This window comes from Schistocerca gregaria, chromosome 7 (genome assembly GCF_023897955.1).
Source record: "Schistocerca gregaria isolate iqSchGreg1 chromosome 7, iqSchGreg1.2, whole genome shotgun sequence".
Classification (NCBI taxonomy): Eukaryota; Metazoa; Arthropoda; class Insecta; order Orthoptera; family Acrididae; genus Schistocerca; species Schistocerca gregaria.
In genome coordinates, this window is record NC_064926.1 from 98593949 (window position 1) to 98602955 (window position 9007).

Sequence of the window (9007 nt, forward strand, 5' to 3'; positions counted from 1 at the left end):
TGTAAGTCAACTACCCTGGCCAGCAAGATCTCCGGATCTGTCCCCCATTGAGCATGTTTGGGACTGGATGAAGCGTCGTCTCACGCGGTCTGCACGTCCAGCACGAACGCTGGTCCAACTGCGCCAGGTGGAAATGGCATGGCAAGCTGTTCCACAGGACTACATCCAGCATCTCTACGATCGTCTCCATGGGAGAATAGCAGCCTGCATTGCTGCGAAAGGTGGATATACACTGTACTAGTGCCGACATTGTGCATGCTCTGTTGGCAGTGTCTATGTGCCTGTGGTTCTGTCAGTGTGATCATGTGATGTATCTGACCCCAGGAACGTGTCAATAAAGTTTCCCCTTCCTGGGACAATGAATTCACGGTGTTCGTATTTCAATTTCCAGGAGTGTATATGGGTAAGCGGACGAAGTCGCTGGAATAATCTAGTACCTTACGAAAAACTAACGCAGCAATTCTGTAAGTAAGTGTGCTACGTCTCCACTTTTGTATATTTACGCAGTCCAATGCTATATCACTCTTTGTTATATCTGTGCGAGCTCAAATGGCTTAACTTATTCATCTCCAATATATCCATATATAGAGACTCTTTTGGCAAGCGGTTCTTTCCGTCTGCTGAATTGAAATGTAACTGCGAGGCGCTAGTTTGAAGTCCAGCAGTGAAGGTAGGTTGTTTGGCACCTACCATAACGTCTACAGGAATCATGATATATGATTCAGGTAGTTTCATACACAAAGCTTTGTTTTTCAGTACATAAAGTCGAGGTAACTGTGACTAACTCTTTTGCTTATTACTTTGTAAAAAAATCCATTTGGAAGAATGTGATTTTATATCGAAATCTCCCATATAACATGTTACTTATATTAGGTATGCTTAATAAACTACCTTCACAACTTCACGTGAACGAAACTTACAAAATTTTTCCGTGGTGGTGATACAGCCTTCCAGAGATGATGGATAAGTGAAAAATATCAAAGTGACTTAACAAATTGAGGTCTGGAAGCAAGCGAGTCAACAGTTACAAAGACAGACGAGTTGTGAGACTAATTTCCAGTGGAATGTTGTTGTTGGTTGTAAGATGCGATCATTCTGTTTGTTAGATGCATTCGAACAACATAAAGGCGAACATCATAGGAATACGAGGAATGAAACTCTTTGAATGTGCAGCAAGTAGTATGAAGTGTGCTTTGTAAGGGACGGTCTAAAAGTGAAGACGTATGACAGTGCAGTTTGTGTTCACAAAGTGATGAGAACAGTCTCCAGGTATATGGAAATAGCATTGTAACCGGTTATGAATTAGTGGACATAGGTTTTTATCGAGACAAGATAACAGAAACTCTAATGTAGTAGTTTAGCTTGCTTACCGTATGGATGGTTACGATGTCGAGTACCGGTGTGTACAAGGAATGAGTAACGCTGCGTGCGCGGTGACAGTGAAGACAGAGAATAGTCTCTGGAGATAAAGAGCTGTAATGCTGGCGACTGCCGTGTGCATTGCTTTGCTGAGGTACGCGGTGTCAACACTGCCCCAGAGCGAAGAGTGGGTCAGGAATGAACACTGTCGGCAGCCAGGAAAGTGTCAAACCGGGGCCATATCGAACCCAGGACCTCCGAAGTCGACGTGGCGTGGTGCTAGGCGCTGGCGTGTGCTTAACGGCGCCGCTGTAGAGGACCCAGCTGAGGCCCAGAGCAGCAGGGTAACGGGCCTATGACCGCGTCACGTAGCTGGTGTTGACAAGGCGCTGAAACTGGAGGAGTGCCCTGTCTCTGGAGGCAGAATCAAGAGTGAAGGTGAAGTGCAACACGGCGCGTCAGAAACCCAGCCTGTTTCAGGACAGGACTGATCTAACTTCGGGCTGAGGTAGCAGTATTACACTGCCTGCCACTGGAATTCCGTAACTGGAGGCCCACTTATCGGACTGTTGTGGCCAGCTGGAGGCAAAACCGCAACACTCGCAAAGCTGACAGGCTGCATCTGTCCACGTGCCCATGTCGGGAATGAAGAATGGTCAAGATGGTGCTTGCTTTCGGCGATGAGGTCGTCAGAGACAGAACACAAAGACAGATGGGGAAAGGATAGTGAAGGTAATCGGCGGTGGCCCTTCAAAATAACCATCCTAGCAGTCACTTTAGCCACTGAAATCTCTTGGCGGCATGGCGAGGATTTGAACCACCGTCCTCCAGAACTAGAGTGCAGTGTCTCGCTATTGCCTCAGTCACCTAGCCCAGAGGCGCCGACATAGGATACTTCATTGAAAACATGCGGTTCCGTAATACAACGACCAAGAAGAACGACCAGCTGTGTAGACTTGTAAGGAGTGATGCGCGTACAGTATACGATGTGGCTCCAGCTCCAGCTGCACTTCCTCCTCCCTTATTCTTTTCCTGAAAGGAAGGGAAAGTGCAGTTTCGAGGCCACTTCATTCACCTGACCTGACCCAACCACAATCTTGTAGAGCTGTGTGAATATTCTGAAACTGAGGAGATCTGTAATGCCTCTTTATGTACCTAACCTTCATGACTCTCTCTGAAAAATATCGTCAGCAGTTATAAAGATATAGCTGGTTAATTTTCTAATGTAAAATTATCTAGTAAGCAGAAACTGGCAAACTATTTATTGGTAAGGGAGCAAAGATCGAATCATGACGTTACTCGACAGTCCCCAAAGATCTCAGTATCACGCCGATCTGGCACTTCTGCGGCGCGTTCAGAAATAGTCTGTAGAGTATGTTGTCGCCTGACAAATCTATCATGCCCCCTGCGTCATTTCAAGCCTGTTGCGCCTGCCCCTACTGTGACACAGCAGCTCGCAATAGTAATTCTGGCCGCGTTGGCCATTTCGTACCATGTAACCTCCTGCATCATATTCCAATTCCTGTAACAACATTTTAAAGACGTCTGCATCATCTTTGCGCCTTCCCATCAAATTAACGTGCCTAAACTGTACTGCCAACTTGGTGATACAAATCGCAGTTACCGGAGTACATGGGCAGTAAAGAACTGTTTCTTTTGTACCACCTGTTTGAAAAAAGTTACTGGACTCGAGTACCCTGACTGCCGACAGTTTTGCACCAATGCGATATATTATGTGCGACTTTGCGTGGCCTCTGACCGGTATGCTAAAGAAATGGCTGGCAGGACTCGCTATGTGTAGTGCACTCCTGTACAATGGATTGCATTCTAAGGGTCGTTTCACCCTCCATATAACCAAACATGGATTCTATTCGATAATCAATAGGCCATGTTGATGCTAATAAATAGTGAAACTGCTACAACCCAGCCCTGGGTAGATGCCATTGGGTGAGTTAAGGAAAGTCTCGAATTTTCGACTGAAAAGGAGTGGTTGCTGACGAAACTTTGTACGTCACGTCGTGGCGAATGTTCTCCAAAATTTCTATTACTATTCGTTCCTCATGTGGTTCCATAGTCTCTTGGTTTATTGTCCGACTCAGTTTCATGTCCGGAGTCACACCTACCCTTAATAACATTCGAATCACTGCCTTAACTACTCACTGAAATAATTCCCTCTTGAATCCTCGGTGACGCTGATTGATCTCACAGTGGTCGTCTCTACATTGAAACAGAAACATGGACTCATCAGAATAAGCCACATTGTTGTTGTTGTTGTTGTTGTTACTGCCTCTGGAGGGCGCTCAACATCGCGGTCATCAGAGCCCGTACGCTGCCTGTGTGAGGCGAGTGGAGCGATAGAACACAAAATGAGAATAGCCTAAAACACAACATAAGACCACATACGTCCCACTGTACTCTTCCTGACATGAACACACACGACGCTTCTGAATGGTACAATGGAGGAAGCGAGTCAAGGCGGACCATTACAAACAATGATATCTGATCTGGACAGCCAATAATAGGCAATTCCAGAAAAGAAATTGGCTGAAAATAATAACTGGATGAGGCAGGCGTTTCCTAACATACTAAGAGCTTCGACATAAGAGCTTAGGTAAAGGAGAAGACAGAAAATAAAATCGTAAAACTCGTGCCACAGTCAGCTCATTATCACCTAAAATTGAGGGCAGGTCTGTATGTAAACCAGCTAGAACTCTCTTGTCATTATATAAAATACAGTCAGTTAAAATGCGAAGGATCGTAATCAGCACACCACATGTATCACAAACAGGCTGACAAGAAAGCCATGGGTCAGGGAGCTGTGTCCTATTCGAGGTCGCGCTAAACAGACTGTATCAATTCTAACTAATAAGCCACAGTATGATCACTACTTCTATCCATACTTGTGAGTACCTTCACACTTTCAACTAGCTGATGCACCTTGCCTTTCAGATTCAAATTTTATTTTTCAGCATTTAACATTTATGACTGTAATATATGTTCCGAATCCTGTACTGACGGACTGTAGGGTATAATCTGCTCCCAACCTTTCGTCTGCGTCACCCTACTGCCTCGAGATCCTACTGCAATGCTCCCTTGTGCTTATCGACCTTTTCACGCACTTGATTTGTTCTGCTTCCACGCTCTCAATTTTGTTTTCTACCTCTAAAACCTTTGATTCTTGTTCTGTCCACGACCTTTCCCGCAACAGAATACTTAGGGACCGGATCCTCTACATCTACATCTACATCTACATGACTACTCTGCAATTCACATATAAGTGCTTGGCAGAGGGTTCATCAAACCACAATCATACTATCTCTCTACTATTCCACTCCCGAACAGCAAGCGGGAAAAACGAACACCTAAACCTTTCTGTTCGAGCTCTGATTTCTCTTATTTTATTTTGATGCTCATTCCTACCTATGTAGGTTGGGCTCAACAAAATATTTTCGCATTCGGAAGAGAAAGTTGGAGACTGAAATTTCGTAAAAAGGTCTCGCCGCGACGAAAAACGTCTATGCTGTAATGACTTCCATCCCAACTCGTGTATCATATCTGCCACACTCTCTCCCCTATAACGCGATAATACAAAACGAGCTGCCCTTTTTTGCACCCTCTCGATGTCCTCCGTCAATCCCACCTGGTAAGGATCCCACACCGCGCAGCAATATTCTAACAGAGGACGAACGAGTGTAGTGTAAGCTATCTCTTTAGTGGACTTGTTGCATCTTCTAAGTGTCCTGCCAATGAAACGCAACCTTTGGCTCGCCTTCCCGACAATATTATCTATGTGGTCCTCCCAACTGAAGTTGTTCGTAATTTTAACACCCAGGTACTTAGTTGAATTGACAGCCTTGAGAATTGTACTATTTATCGAGTAATCGAATTCCAACGGATTTCTTTTGGAACTCAAGTGGATCATCTCACACTTTTCGTTATTTAGCGTCAACTGCCACCTGACACACCATACAGCAATCTTTTCTAAATCGCTTTGCAGCTGATACTGGTCTTCGGATGACCTTACTAGACGGTAAATTACAGCATCATCTGCGAACAGTCTAAGAGAACTGCTCAGATTGTCACCCAGGTCATTTATATAGATCAGGAACAGTAGAGGTCCCAGGACGCTTCCCTGGGGAACACCTGATATCACTTCAGTTTTACTCGATGATTTGCCGTCTATTACTACGAACTGCGACCTTCCTGACAGGAAATCACGAATCCAGTCGCACAACTGAGACGATACCCCATAGCTCCGCAGCTTGATTAGAAGTCGCTTGTGAGGAACGGTGTCAAAAGCTTTCCGGAGATCTAGAAATACGGAATCAACTTGAGATCCCCTGTCGATAGCGGCAATTACTTCGTGCGAATAAAGAGCTAGCTGCGTTGCACAAGAGCGATGTTTTCTGAAGCCATGCTGATTACGTGTCTTATGTAGATTATTATGTATTTCTTCAACTTTATGGAGAATTTACTCATTTACTTTTCCCATTTTCCCCAAAAGTACACAAGAAAAAAACTCCATCCTCGACTCTTGACTCAGGGAACCATCAATTTACTGTTCATCTTTGTATAACAACTGCGCGTGATCAGAGTTGTAATGTGGAGAAACAGCAGTGTCACTTTAATCGGCACTACAGCCACATGATTAATCTCATAGACTACTGGCATCAAGCGTTCACCCTTGCTGGGGCCATCTCTTTCTCTATTAGCGTTCACAGTGCCTTGCTCACAATGCTATGGAAGTGCCTCCTGCTCAGTGTTCCCATTCTCAAACCCGATATCAGTATTTGCTGGTGATGTTAAATCATAATTACTCTCACTTTGCAGTCTTAATCGCGTCTAATTCACCCCATATCACGCTTTCTTACTAATTTCATGACGCCATTTCCTTAAAGTATTGTATATACAGACAAAAATCTAAAATTGACATTCACAAACACGATATTAGTCACACATACCTATCAATCACCCTACTACTGGCCCCAGAAAGTCACACAATGCACAAAAGAAATAATAAAACCTCCAAAATCACACTTCATCAAATAATAAAGCAAGAAAAAGAACCCTTCAAATAGTAAATTCAAAACACAAAACAACACCATTCTACACAGTGTCAAAAAGCAATGAGAACTGTCAGACCTCAGTTTCTACTGGCTCATACAGTATTCAAATAACTTACAGGAATGCAGCCGGATGACATCGTGGACAACTTTCTGCAGTTTTGCTCTGAAAATGGCAGCGTGTGTGTGCCACTGTCGAAACATTGATGGTTGTTGACGACGTCACCCGGCTGCATTCCCGTGAGTTATTTGAGCAATGAGAACTGCTCGAAACCTGAAAGAAATTTATTTGTTAAGTATACTATTTATTTTTCCCTAATTTCCCTCTATCTAACTGATTCCCAAACGATTCTAGCCTCTGCCTGGAAAATGATGAGGTACAGAATACCAAATTAAAGATTTATGTACTATCAAAAATTCACGTAAGCAGGGAGAAGAGTTATGTAAAACGTTCCTACACGGTTCGATTGCGAGGCAGAAGATTACCACTATCAAATAAAATATATCGATTAATTAATTTACTCACTACATTTTCTTTAACAATTGATCTGCTGGTTTCTATGGTACTTGCATCTGACAGTTACTGTGCTTTGAAAACTGCAATGTACAGTTTCTTTTTTACGTAATATATTTAGCAAAAAGACAGAATTTCACATCAAATTTCACTAACAGGGATTTTATTTTATTATTCTAAAATTGCGTTAAAGACGGGTGATTGGGTTGCAATGCATAAATCGTGATACACTTTTGAACATATGGTATGAATAATTTATGGAACAATTAGGTTACGCATACATCAAACACAGTAGTTAAAATGGCTTTCAACAATATAACGCACTGGTGTGGCGTCTACTTTACACGAAAGTCAAATATGTCAGGGTTGTTGTTGTGGTCTTCAGTCCATAGACAGCTTGGATACAGCTCTCCATGCTACTCTATCCTGTGCAAACCTCCGAGTAACTACTGCAACACACATCCTTCTGAATCTGCTTAGGGTATTGATCCCTAGGTTTCCCTCTACGATTTTTACCCTCCACGCTTCCCTCCAATACTGAATTGGTGATTCATTGATGTCTCAGAACATGTCCTATCAACCGATCCCCTATTCTAGTCAAGCTGTGCCACAAATTCCTCCTCTTCCCCAGTTCTATTCAGCACCTCCTCATTAGTTAAGTGATCTACCCATCTAATCTTCAGCATTTTTCTGTAGCACCACGATCCTCCCCCCTCTCCACCTCCCACGAATCAAGGGCTTTGCCGTTAGTAGGGACGCTTATGTGCCTCGGCGATACAAACAGCAGTACCGTAGGTGCAACCGCAACGGAGGGTGTCTGCTGAGAGGCCAGACAAACGTGTGGTTCCTGAAGAGGGGCAGCAACCTATTCAGTAGTTTCAGGGGCAACAGTCTGGATGATTGACTGATCTGGCCTTGTAACACTAACCAAAATGGCCTTGCTGTGCTGCTACCGCGAACGGCTGAAAGCGAGGGGAAACTACAGCCGTAATTTTTCCCGAGGGCATGCTGCTTTACTGTATGGCTACATGATGATGGCGTCCTCTTGGATAAAATATTCCGGAGGTAAAATAGTCCCCCATTCGGATCTCCGGGCGGGGACTACTCAAGAGGATGTCGTTATCAGGAGAAAGAAAACTGGCGTTCTACGGGTCGGAGCGTGGAATGTCAGATCCCTTAATCGGGCAGGTAGGTTAGAAAATTTAAAAAGGCAAATGGATAGGTTAAAGTTAGATATAGTGGGAATTAGTGAAGTTCAGTGGCAGGAGGAACAAGACTTTTGATCAGGTGAATACAGGGTTGTAAATACAAAATCAAGTAGGGATAATGCAGGAGAAGGTTTAAAAATGAATACCACAGTAGTACAACTTTATATGCCAACTATCTCCGCAGATGATGAAGAGATAGAAGAAAAGTACAATGTGATGAAAGAAATTATTCAGATAGTGGAGGGAGACGAAAATTTAATAGTCATGGGGGACTGGAATTCGCTAGTAGGAAAAGGAAGACGGAAAAGTAGCAGGTGAATATGGAATGGGGGTAAGCAATGAAAGGGGAATCCGTCTTGTAGAATTTTGCACAGAGCATAACTTCATCATAGCTAACACTTGGATTAAGAATCATGAAAGAAGATTGATGCCTGGAAGAGGCATGGAGACACTGGAAGGTTTCAGGTAGATTATATAATGGTAAGACAGAGATTTAGGAACCAGGTTTTAATTTGTAAGACATTTCAAGGGGCAGATGCAGACTCTGACCATAATCTATTGGTTATGAACTGTAGATTAAAACGAAAGGAAGTGCAAAACTATAGGAAGTTATGGAGATCGGACCTGAGACTGAGTGAACCAGAGGTTGTAGAGAGTTTCGGAGAGAGAATTAGGAAAGCATTCTCAAGAACGGGGGAAAGAAATACCAGCAGAAGAAGAATGGATAGCACTGAGAGATAAAATAATGAAGAGAGGAGAGGATCAAGTAGGTAAACAGACGAAGGCTAGTAGAAATCCTTGGCTAACAGAACAGATATTGAATTTAATTGATAAAAGGATAAAAACGCAGTAAATGAAGTAGA